At 43.4% G+C, this 12,740-nt stretch overlaps 1 long non-coding RNA gene across 1 annotated transcript; it reads right to left on the minus strand.

The window, feature by feature from the left end:
- Positions 1–2,075: 2,075 nt before the first annotated feature.
- On the minus strand, positions 2,076–6,790 carry LOC139658791 (uncharacterized). Its single transcript, XR_011696217.1, has 3 exons — positions 6,524–6,790; positions 2,349–2,450; positions 2,076–2,174 (listed from the first exon to the last, which is right to left on the minus strand). It is a non-coding gene; the product is annotated as an uncharacterized lncRNA (long non-coding RNA).
- Between the last annotated feature and the right edge of the window lie 5,950 nt (positions 6,791–12,740).

Raw genomic sequence — 12,740 nt, forward strand, 5'->3', positions numbered from 1 at the left:
ATGCTATTCATATCCTGACTCCAACATGGTGTGACATAAGCTAACACCATTTAGTGTTGTACTACACCGTCCTGCAAGAATGCCGAGCTGCCGTCACTGGTGTATGACAGGAATCCTCACTAGCCGGCCAGTGCAACTGAGCAAACAAGCTAAATTAATTTTCCGGCCTTCATCATACATATGGCTTTGTGATTGGCTTAAGATGCACAAGGGGAATTGTTGGGGTTTTACAGAAGATTAAGCCGCAACTATTCTTTAACTCGAACATAACCTTGGAGCATGAGACTGTGTTTTCATTCAGTAGTACTTTTCCACTGCTCAGACAAGAAGGGATCATTGTTTTTTTTAAATCTTTTAATATCTCTCTTTCCCTTGAATGTTTCTCCACTGCTCAGTCATTGGAGGTTAGTTGGTTTGAGTTTACTGGTAACACTTTATAATAAGGGTCACTAAGTTAAGGGTTAGTTAATGCTTATTAAGCATTAACTGACCCTTAATTAACAGTTAACTAATGTGTCTGGTAATCATTTACTAATGGTGTTCATGTTAACTAAGGTATTAATTTATACATTATTTAATAGTCATCTATAAGGACTATTAAATAATGTATAAATTAATACCTTAGTTAACATGAACACCATTAGTAAATTACACATTAGTTAACTGTTAATTAAGGTTTAGTTAATGCTTATTAAGCATTAACTAACCCTTAACTTAGTGACCCTTATTGTAAAGTGTTACCAGTTCACTTTTGGTCCGCACCTCTACAGTCCTTGGCACTGATGGCGTCGCCATAGAAACCCAGGGCACATCTCTCACAGTTGCCGCCAGCGGTGTTGCCCCAGCAGTGCTGGCAGTGGCCCGTCACGTTGTGGCACTCGTTGAAGATCAGGTTGGGGTCGGAGTTGCCGTTACAGTCGCACCTCTTACAGGAGTTGCCAATCGCCATGGGGTTGCCATAGTGACCAGGGGCACACCTGGAGGAGGAAGGCTGGAGATGACTGACAATATACGGTACTGACGAAGTTATCATGGAAGTCCTGTTGTTCACTGCATGTGCTGCTTGTATGAAAAACTTAAAAGGAAAAATCCACCCTTGTCCATACTCTTGTTGTAACTTACTTTATATTCTTGTCTACTTTTACATTTCTCAGAATGACTTTCAGTAACCCACAGAGAACGGTTGTTGCATTTAACTGTTGGTTATATGTGTAGGTAGGCAACAAGTCTTGTGGCTGCATTGCATTCTGGTCTATTGAGGCTACTGTCGGTGGAGAAACTGGTCTCTCTGCCTCTTCTACGATGGATTTCTCCCTGTATGATTGTTGAACTTTGGAGCAAAATGGTGAGTCTAGAAAGAAGCCCTTGCTCTTTGATTCTGAGGGACTGACACCAAAACCTGATGTTTACTGTCAGTGTTTTAGATCACTGAAAAATCCTCTGCTATCATTCTGCACTGGAAATATTTCGATGTGACGTCACATCATCTATATTTGTCCAGTTAAACACAGGAATAAGAAAAATACACCTAACAAAATGTTACAAAATGTCTATTTAGTTCTGCTAGTTAGTTCTATTACAACATTTGAAAAGGATAAAGCTGCAGTGGCAAGTGCAACGCTAATGGAAGTTAGATATAATGATATAATGGGGCACTCTATGAGGGCCTGCACTGTAACCTACTGTGACACTGAGATGTCTGACTTTACTTGGATGTCTTCGTGCTGCAGAATACTTATTAGAGAGATTGCATTACCAAGCTGATCTGCCCACATCAAAGTCAGTAATTGGTGGTATTGTGAGTTTTTACTGAATGTGCTTACAGTGGCTTAACCTCTTGATTGGTTGTTCAAAGCCTTGTCAGCACTGACCTCTCACAGAAATGTCCAGCATAGCCCTCTTGGCACTTGCACCGCAGGATGGCACCTCCTCTGTCACAATGCACTGCAAAGCTGGCCGGACACAAGGGGAAAGAATTTCAGAGACCGCACACCGCCTGCCAACACACAGCCTGCTTTCTGCAGACACAACAACAGACCGGCTTACTTATTGGAGGTGAGTGAGAGGGGGCAGGCGCACGGCCGGCAGGTGTGGTGTCCGTCCAGGCTGGGAGCCAACGTGTAGCCGTCTTCACACATTTCACAGAAATCACCCGTACTGTGGTCCTTACAGTCCTGTAAGAGAAAGATTGCAACTAGTAGCAGTCTGTCTCTCACAATATTAATGGTCACTTAAAAAAAAACTGGTGGACTGAAAATGACATGAAAATGACTTTTGACTAAAAGTGTAAAAAGACAAAAAGTACATTTGTTTACTATACTTAGTGATAATCACTGTGGGAAACTTACTATGCAAATGCCTGTGATATCTTCACAGTAGTCTGCATGGCCTTTGCAGTTACATGGTAGGCACTTAAGTTGCTCGCTGAGGAAATATCCCCTTGCACACACCTAGAAATAGAATCGAATAGAAATATGAATTCAAACTTTAGTTACATAGCAGTAGAAATACCCCATTAATCTAGTAATGAAGTCCACAGCCTTTGGAGCCATATGCTGCCCCTGCAGGTTAAGGACTAAAATTTTTCTCCTGTGTCTCAGTTGCTCTGACCCTCTCTACCTGCCAACTGTCTCAATAAATAAAAAACGCTAAAGATGAGTGGACTGCCCACTCTCCCATAGGAAGTAAAAGCCAGATGCCACATTTTAGCTCAAGACTATCGGAGGTTGCACTCCGTGATTTACTACACTGAGGTGCAGTAAATCACTCAGCGGCTAATTGAGAAAGCGGGCACCTGGAATCACTTTGGCAAGGCTGCTTTGGGTTTTCTATCTTCAGAGGAATAAGTTCTTCAGCCTGTCTCAACATCTTGTCTCAACATCTTGTCTCAAATGCCCCCATTAGCCCCTTTTGATGGTGGCTCTGTTGTTAAACTAGTGAGCACGTCTACAAAATATAAGCATATGTACAGGTACAAAAGACCAAAGTGAACTGCAGTAGTCCCATGCTATTCACAGAATGGCATTTTATAAAACCTGCATCCTGTCTGATGTTTGTTCTGTGAGGTGGGGTTTCTCAGGATGGTGTGATGTCAGAGTTCAGAGCCCTGCCCCCCACCCCCACCACCCACCCACCCAGCCTCTAACCTCCACCCACCCACCCCATACACACACACACACACACACACACACACACACACACACACACACACACACATCTTTGAACATCTGAAGCAGGGCCATTCAAAGAGGCCCACAATACCACTTTGTTTGCACTGGCCTATAAGAACTCAATGGTTCGGCCCCCTTGTTCCACTCAGTCAATTGGACATTCATGCTGTGCATCCAGAATAGCCAGAAGATGGAACATTCCAGGGATATATGCCTGCTTATGATGCATATTTTCCTTTGATTTATTCTCAGATGGGCAGTGAGACAAAGAAACGTCTCTCTAGCCAGCTAATGTGAAACATCCTGTGAACAGCAGTGTTTCACAGCCGGCACAGACTCTTCCTGCAGGCCCTTTCCTGTGGTTTTCCCTGACCCGCAGTGCACATACACTCACTCAATCTCACTCAAACCCATCCATCAGTAGCCGTATCAATGCTCAGTGTGTCGCCCTTCCCTGCAAACACATGTTGGCTATGTAACTGACGATGCTAATGTGAAAGGTACTGAATAAAAAAGATAAAGAATGACATTTTGGCCCCAAATGGTAGAGAAAGCCCATTAGCAGTAATAAACCACCATCTTATGAGAAAACCACAGAGAGCTAGAGCTATTTACCATTTGTAAAGCCACTTAAAAGAGTTTTGGATTGGTCTGGACCAATGTGACACTGTGATGGGTCGGACAGCTGCAGTGTGTATATACAGGAGACTCAGGACAGGGGGTTGGAGGGAGATGCAGCAGATGGTCTAGAAGTGGGATTCATATCTCTTCAGACCCCTCTTAAATGAGAGGAATGCATCAAAAGTATACAGCCCGCCAGCTTGTACGAACCCCTTGTAATTACATTATTCCCCCCCCCCATGTTTGGACAACTTGGTAATCCTTTCATTCAGAAATCATTGAAGCCTTGCATTTGCAATTCAAGCCTCAGACTCGCGGAGACATCTCCCTTGGGGATATGCTGTAATACTCAATATGAAACTTTGAATTGGATTTTAAGCCACGGTGGTGATTCTAATCCGTCCATCTTAACCATCATGGAAATTGACACAATTGACATCTGCAGCCTTCTGTCTGATATGAGCGCACTCTGTAATGTGAACTATGTCGGTGACCCTCCCACTATGCCCACTACAGTGGAGAACAAAGATGACATTCAACATGTTGTATAGCCTCTCTCTGTTTTCATGTGAAGCTGCCTGTCCCAACGACTCCCAACGTTTCTGTTCTGTCCATCCACAGGACTGGGTTTGCACTATTTATCACCAGCAGTGTGTTTCCTATGCGCTGATATTGGTGTTACACGAAATTAACCATAAGACTTTATCTCTGGGATACAGACCTGAACAAATAAAGCTGGTATCACGCACAAAAACAGGAGTTGGCTCCACAGTGGAGCGCTGTCCAAAGTCAACACTCTCCCTAGTCCTGGGGCTCCAGAACTGTGCGGCCATGCCCTCTCTCTGCACTGTGTGTGTGTGTGTGTGTGTGTGTGTGTGTGTCTATCTCTGTCTATCTGCAATGACATGAGACAGACAGTGGGATCTCTAACATGTTGTTCTGTCCAGATGTCTTTTTATTATGAATAGTATCTTGCTTGTTTTTACAGTTTGTTTTTTTTTATGTAGAACTGCCTGTCGACTGAGTTTTCCCAAAGTGAGAGAATTAAGTGGATTAAATGTGAAAGCTTGAAGGCTGAATCTCATTCCCCCCCCTCATTCGCCTCACAACAAGAGCTGGTTGCTGTATTTATTTTGGCCTTGAAGAGGGGTTCAGATGCTGGGCTTAGTGATGCTAACTCCTCTGAAGACCCTCAGGATGGGACAGACCACTGGGTCATGAGAATCTCATCGTAACTCAATAACCCAGCAAAGACAACATGTCTGCAGGGGCGTGGCCTCGTCTCAGGGGAAACTCTACTCAGAGTCCTCAGAGATGGAGAAATAAACATCTATAACTCAAAACAAATGAGAAATATTTGAAGTTGTTCTGGCTATTTGTAGCTCAATGGGTTTGAATCCCACCAGGGTAACTTTTACTGAAAGCATAACTCCAGCCATTTTAGATCCAGATCCTCTTTTCCCATCCAGGGTGTGCAATTCTCTAATACAGCCCAATAGCGCCAATAGAAACTCCAAAATCAACACCAAAGCAACTCTCAAAAGTAGCTCTATAGTGAAGCAATTGATGAGGTTTTATTCAGAATTGATTGGTGTGATGGAAAAAGATGGGAAAATAGGTTCCGGGTCAAGAAAATGGCAGGAATTATGCTTTAAAGTATAGGCACTCATGACAATGTAAGGGATGACTTGCCTTACATGATGAAAGTGTTCACTAAAAACCTATGTTTACTGAGATATATGACCACAAATAAAGTCCTCCATCCTCCCATTAGAGGATTCTTAATCACTCTCTGTATGGAATTCCTAAATCTAGCAATTCAACACAGAGTTCACCTAAACAAAAAAGCAAAAAAAGCAAAACAGAGTAACAAAGTGCTTTTGGAAGCTGTAAACATATTTTCCATTACTCTCATTTTCAACACTTAATTTGGCTTGTAAACTGGGCCTCTAGGCTTCCATCCATTCCAGCAGTGGACCTATACTAAGCCAAGGGAGCATCGGCCTGCTTGGCAGCAGTCCTGTATGGTTTCTCATGCCCTTACTGCCCATTGTGCTCTCTCTCTCTCTCTCTCTCTCTCTCTCTCTCTCTCTCTCTCTCTCTCTCTCTCTCTCTCTCTCTCTCTCTCTCTCTCTGTCTCTCTCTCTCTTTCTCTCTCTCTCTCTCTCGCTCTCGCTCTCGCCCTCTCTCTGGGGTGTTGCTCAACAGTTGGCAGCTGGTTTCCATTAGCAATCTGTCAGGGAAGGGCGGGAGGGGCATGACAGTGATGAAGAGAGTAACTCAGACCCTATCAGAGCTGTAGCCTGGGCCGGGGGTACCTTCAGTGACCCCATACCCCTACCCCATCCCACCTCCACCTCCCCAACACACCCACACTCACAAACACACACACACACACTGAGCAGGAAGCATCAGCACCATTATGAAGTTTCAGGCAGAGATACATAAGTCCTCAGAGAGCTCTTCAGGCAGCCAAAACAGACTCAACAGACTCACAAACCTGCCTCCTCCTCTTATTTACTGATCTTCTAGTAGCACTTTTCACCAAATCAACATTTGCCTGCATGATTAACAGCCTAAGGAGTATACATACAGTATATGTACAGTAAGACAGAGAGAGTAAATCTATGGAAAAGATGATGATGAAAACTAAATATGGCTGCGCTAACATGCTGGAGCCAGTGCATCCTGTGTATCAGACAGAGACAGAGATAAAACAAAAGCTGTCTTACTTTCACCACCGACTGTTGCTGGTCCCATAACTTGGCGGCAGAAGCTGGATAGGCAATCCCTGAGAGGATGCAGAGAAGGCAGAGGCAGGGCAGAGATTTAGCAGCCATGTTTGTGTGTTCGCCCAGTGGAGCACTGATCCCCCTCTCCCTCTCTCTTTCTCTCTCTCTCTCTCTCTCTCTCTGTCAGTCCCTCCTGGCTGTGGTCAAGTCTCTCCGGGACTCAGGCAGCTCCTTTGCTCCGCTGCTCCCGTTGGCTTAACTTTTCCACTGGTCCGACCTCCAGATGCGGCGCTGTGCCTAGTCCCAGCCCAGCCTAAGTCCTCTAAAACAAACTTGTGTGGACTTCCTCCCTTTCTCTCTCTCTCTCTCTCTCTCTCTCTCTCTCTCTCTCCCTCCCCTGACTCTTCTCTCCCTTACGCCTCCCCTAGCGGACTTGCCTCTCCCCTGAGCCTGTGCCTAAATCACATACAGATGGGAAGGCTGGAAACTGAGAGAGAGAGTGAGAGAGAGAGAGAGAGAGAGAGAGGGGAGAGAGTGGGAGAAAGAGAAGAGAGAGAGAGAAAAGAGTGAGAAAGAGAGAAGCAAATGAGCAACAGAGACCTTCTGTCTCCTGAGCATAAGGCAGGCTAGCAGACAGATCCAAACTGCATGTCTCTCCCCCCCTGACCGGCAGAGTCAGATTGAGTGTTAGTCCCTCGTCTCCATTTGCAGGTCCGTGGCACCCTTTCACCTTGGGCTGAACAGACGGCACCCTCCCTCTCCCCTCTCCCCTCTCCCACCCTCGTCCTCCCTCCCCTTCCCCTCTATTCGGCCGGGTGGGCAGAGGTCTGAGCCTCAACACTCACTCCGCACTGCAGGCAGAAAAGAAACAGCTGCTGCTCCACCTCACAGCACCGGGGTTTCTGTTTGTTTTCCAAGGTCAGACCATCATAAGGTGCTAAATTTATGAATACCGTGTGAAGCTCTGAATTCTCCCCCGAACAGGAAAAGACCGAGTGTGATACTTCCAGCACAAAGGAAGTATTGTCAGAGCTGGACAGAGTCTAAAAACAGTAGTTCTCTAATGTCTGGATTCCTGGATAACTGTATAGGCCTGTACAGCTAAACGTTCATGTGCCGTTATGCACGTGCTGAAACTCATGACTATAAACAGGCGCGTCATGCAGGTCAGTGGTGACAGGGTTTTTTTTTTTTTTGGTTTTTTTTTTTACTCCGGTCTCCACAAAGAGCATGTTGTAAGCAGTTCCAAATACGTCCCAGTTATGTAGTGCGAGTCCATAGGAGCATGTGGAAGTTATATGTCTCAGATGACCAATAAACAGGTTGTCACATTCCGGTGAGGTATGGCGGAGATGTCATTTTAACTCGCTCCACACGAGAGCAAAACAAGGCCTCAGGCTGCTCTATATTTAACAGAACCAGGATGAAAGACTAAAGTGGCTGGCGTTATCAGCACTGGAAGGCACAGATGAACGTGTACTGCCTTGGTTTTCAGACTTTTTCTTTGTGTAAATATTTTTCTCTTGCAGCCCCAAACTGATTGTTGCAAACTAATGTGAAAAGCTCATGGAACAATATTTACCCTGTTTTTAAGCCAATAAACTGCTACCTTTTTTATTATTTTGCCTATACCCTTAAATTACCTGCTCATGAAAAGACTATGGTACCATAACAGAGTTAATTGCTGTCTTGGGAACAAATGTAAACTTCAGGGATGCACTTTTGAGTCCAAACCCAGCCTTTATAAAACACTTTCATACAGTATAAATGACACTGGGGCAATACAAACAATCCTCCAACCAGCAGAAAGTGAGCGTTAGGCTTTGCTGAACCTCAATCTGTTTACTTCAGCAGCTCACTGAGACGGAGAGGAGCGCAGACTGTGGCAGAGTGCAAGCCGACTTTTCTCTCTCCTTGTTTGGCCCGCTGCACTTCGGTATTCCCAGCAGAGGGACAGTATAAACACAAGAGGAGATCGCTCACAGGTCACGGTCGTATTGAATGATCAAGGGGGGTGTTGGGGGGGGGGGGGGGGGTTTCAGAGCCGCAGCACTGCATTCGTAACTTCTTCACAATGGGATGAGTTTGTCTTTGCTGCCAGCCGATTCAGCCCAGGAGTCAGAGCAAGCGAGGCCGTTCATGTGATCAAAGGCCTTTGCCGGGTCTGCCAGCCGAACGACACGGTGGGCATGGCACGGTGCAACACCGCCCTCCGAGCCAAAAACAACAGGGAGAAATCCATACTCAGTGCCATGAGCATCACAAGATCCGACTTAACACAATTCTTCCTCTTAATTCTCTCTTCCTGAGGCTCTGCCATAGCTATGCTGGGTTATTGATGACACGCTTCTTCCGCTTTATTTGTCTGTATTTTTTTTTTTGAGCAAATTTCAAAGCAAACTTATTTCTCACATGATAATTTTGAGGTCATGTGAATTTTGCATCACACTATGGCTCTGACCCTTGAACTCCTTACTACTGGTTGCCAGAGGTGGGGGACTCGAGTCACATGACAGATGACTCGAAAGGACTTGACTTTTTTTTATTAAATATTTACTTGTTGTTCATTTAGGAGGCTTGTTATTGATTGCCACAAAATGTCAAATATCAGTAAGATTTATATGATGTAACCGGGCTGCAACAGTTTTCGTTAATGTTGAAAATAAAACTCAACTTTTCATGACCACTGTCTTTTAACTGATTCAAATGTGGAAACTGGGGTGGATCATCAGAATTTCGTATGACTTGACTTGTGACTTGCTTGACTTATAGCAGGGACTCGACTTGACTTGCTTGATTCTCACCACAGTAACTTGGGACTTGCTTGGGACTTGAAGGTTAAGACTTGAGACTTGCTTGTGACTTGCCCATGTGTGACATTACTCCCACCTCTGCTGGTTGCTTATAAATGTTAGTGATCTAGGAATTGAAGCTTATTCTACTGTTGCAACCCTTGCAAGTCAGTCGAGCATCAGCTAAATTCCTAAAACATGAATGCAAATCATGAACTTTTCCACCTTAAAACATCCAATCTAACCTCAAATCTTACATTTACCTGACCTCCAGAAAGAGCTGCGAATGTTGTGTTTTGCCCAGGGAGCTTTCAGCGCTACTGGTGAGCGTGTGGCATCAGACTGAAGAAGCGTTTGTTGTGATAGAGGTTATAGTTTTCTCTGGTATGTGTGGAGAGTGTAAGGAGACACCGCAGACCCAGGGCAGAGGGGTGACCTCCTGCACCCAGAGCCCCACTGGACTCTCTGATGTCCTGGGACGTTCAGGAGAGGCTGCCATGCCCCCTCTGCCTCCCTGATCTGGAGGTGAACCTAAGCTGAGACACGGCTCTGGAAAAACATGTTCATTTCACTGGGGAAGGAGTCCGGGCCAACCTGCTATCAAAATGAGTTGGAAGATACTGTTTATGTTTTATGTTTATCTTCGCTCTTCCTGTTGTGAAGTTGCAAGTCTAAGATGCAACTCTTCACTGAATTACTAAACCATTACATGATAACAAGTGTGGTGGATGGTATAAATATTACAAACAATTACAATTACGTTATTACAAGTTAACAGTACTTAAGTACAATTTTGAAGTACTGGCACTTAACTTGAGTATTTCCATTTTGTGAGACTTCATACTTTTACTCCACTACATTTCAGAGGGAAACATTGTACTTTTTAATCCACTACATTTATCTGATGGCTGCAGTTGCTATAGTTACTTTGTAGAATAAGGTTTTACATGCAAAACATGCGATAAGCCCATGAAATATGTTGCATTGTTAGAGTTTAAACTCCCCAACAGTATATGGAGCAGTTAGACCTACAACATTAAAATACTTCTTCCAGATTAATGCATCAATAATTTAACAATCTGAAAGGGGCCGTTCTTCAGAATGAGTACTTTTACTTTTGATTCTTACGTGCATTTTACTTACTTCTATACTTTTACTTAAGTAAACTTTTGTTTTTTGAGTATTTCTCCATTATAGTCTTGCTACTTTTCCTAAAGTAAAGGATTTGAGTACTTTTTCCACCACTGTCAGTTAATAACTAAGTTAATACATAGTCTGTGATGCTATACATATAAGCTACCCTTAAGGACTTTGGTGTAGCTAAAAGGCATGTTGAAGCACTGTTGCCTACAAAACTTTTTTTTATTAGAGAATGACTCTTGAAAAAAATGATCAGTTGATGATGAGGCTTACCAAATCGCATCATTTGGCTGTGTTTATATCACTGTTAAGGGATCTACTTTATATACAATATCGTTAATCTCCACCTCGGTGTAAACATCATTCCGCTGTGGACCTAAATATTTTAGGTTTGTAATTCCATGCTTTGGAACTAACGTCAAACTCATTCAAGCAGCCAAAGGACTAAACATTTAGACAAATGCCTACTTTAGGTCCTTCTCTAATTTCCTCAGTATCGTCTCAACATGTTAAAACTGTGTGAGCCCGTTCTCTAAGTGCTTCTCTCTGGGATCCTGTCTACCTCTTACTGTCCAGTTTACAGTTTTCTCTCAGTTTGTGAATTGCCTCTCTGGGGGAAAGCGGATCTTGGTCTTGGCAGTGAGTGTTGATTGGAAACAGATGTAGGGAGGAGGGGGTGTGTGAGAGAGCGATTTCGAAAATGTAGAGCAGAGGGCTGACTTTGTGGGAAACGGAGTGATTCAATCTCTACTCACGTAAGCTGTCTTCACCGAAAAATGAAACTACCAGACAAATTAAAGTGCTACAAATCAAATACATAAAATTCTGGCAGTGCTTGTGTGAATTGCTGTGCATTTTCCCCAAGGTAACCTTAGCCCATCATCTATTCTGAGTCCAGCCTCTTCCCAAGACAAACGACTGAAAACTATGAACCTGGGGCTGAGGAATGTGAATTATTTATCAGGAAATTGAACAGATGAACTTCAGCTGTCTTGATTCCACAGATATCAAGGGCAGGAATAATTCCAAATGAAAGGAAATTAAAGTCTAACCTTTAATTGGACTTTTAATTTAAGATTTCATTTATTTTTTTGTAATACCAGTCCAAATGAAACTTTGCAGCGACATTATATCATAGCACAGCTGTTGGTGGTGAATGAGACCATTCATATCTCCTGTTCATGGGCTGGGTTACAGCAGCAGGCCCAGCCAAGCACAGCTGCTGTGGCCCGCTACAGAATCTGCTGTAGGTCTCATATACATTTCACCATTACATACAGCTGCTGTGGGACTCTGTGAACTCACAGCCTAGCCAACATTATTTCCATTTCCATCTTAAGCATTTAGCCTTACAATGAGTGCAATAGAACGAGCTTAAAGCATAACTCTGTTTTCCACCTTTTCCCAACATGTTCCATCATACTGATTGATTCTGACCAAAATCTTGTAATTGTTTCAGTTGCTCATTATGCATGATTTTGAAGACATTGATCGCTTGGACTGTAATGAGACATGAATATATTTCATTTTCAGTTTGTCCATGACCTGACAACTTTCACTATTGATTTTGCATGTAGACAGGCAGCCACAGACAGTCAGCTAAGAGTAACCAAGGAAATGCTAAAGCAATGGTTATGGTAGCATCAAAACTGTATGAGAAAGATCATTTTCATTTTCATCTTTTTGTCTCATTACAGACATGCTTTGGGTGCTTTTGGAATTGGTTTTTGAAGTACCCATTGTCTCATTTGGACTGTATTGGAGAGCCATGCACTCAGGCAAGCAAGCATGTAAACAGCTCTATAGTGAAGCAACTGATGAGATTTTGGTCAGGATCAATCAGTGTGATGGAAAATAGGCTCCAGATTGAAAAAATTGTGAAAAATGGTAAGTAAAGGGTGCAAGGGTCAGAGCCAGTGTACACAATATTCCTTCATCCCTACAATGTTCATGAATGATAAAGAAGTGCTGGGTAAAGAACTAAAAACAGAGGAGAAAAGGTAGAGAGGTTTCGTTATCATGAAGATTTATTCATGTGTTTACATCATGGGCTCCGATGGAATAGAGTGAAGAGAGTATTAATATGCAATGTGTTGAAGTAACTGTGCAATACAGAAGAAATACCAGAGAGCGTGTTATTTACTGTGATTATAGGTATGAGGTGATGCAATCAGCATGATTGGAATGCACCTTTGACCAATCAAATTGCTTGGTTGATTTTACCCGTTGTATAAAACACCTGTTCTGAACAACTGTTCTGATTGTACAATGGGATTCATCAATCA

This window comes from Centroberyx affinis, unplaced genomic scaffold (genome assembly GCF_046629955.1).
Source record: "Centroberyx affinis isolate AG114_WGS23_722 - 3 ecotype Tasmania unplaced genomic scaffold, CSIRO-AGI_Caff_v1 ptg002965l_1, whole genome shotgun sequence".
Taxonomy (NCBI): domain Eukaryota; kingdom Metazoa; phylum Chordata; class Actinopteri; order Beryciformes; family Berycidae; genus Centroberyx; species Centroberyx affinis.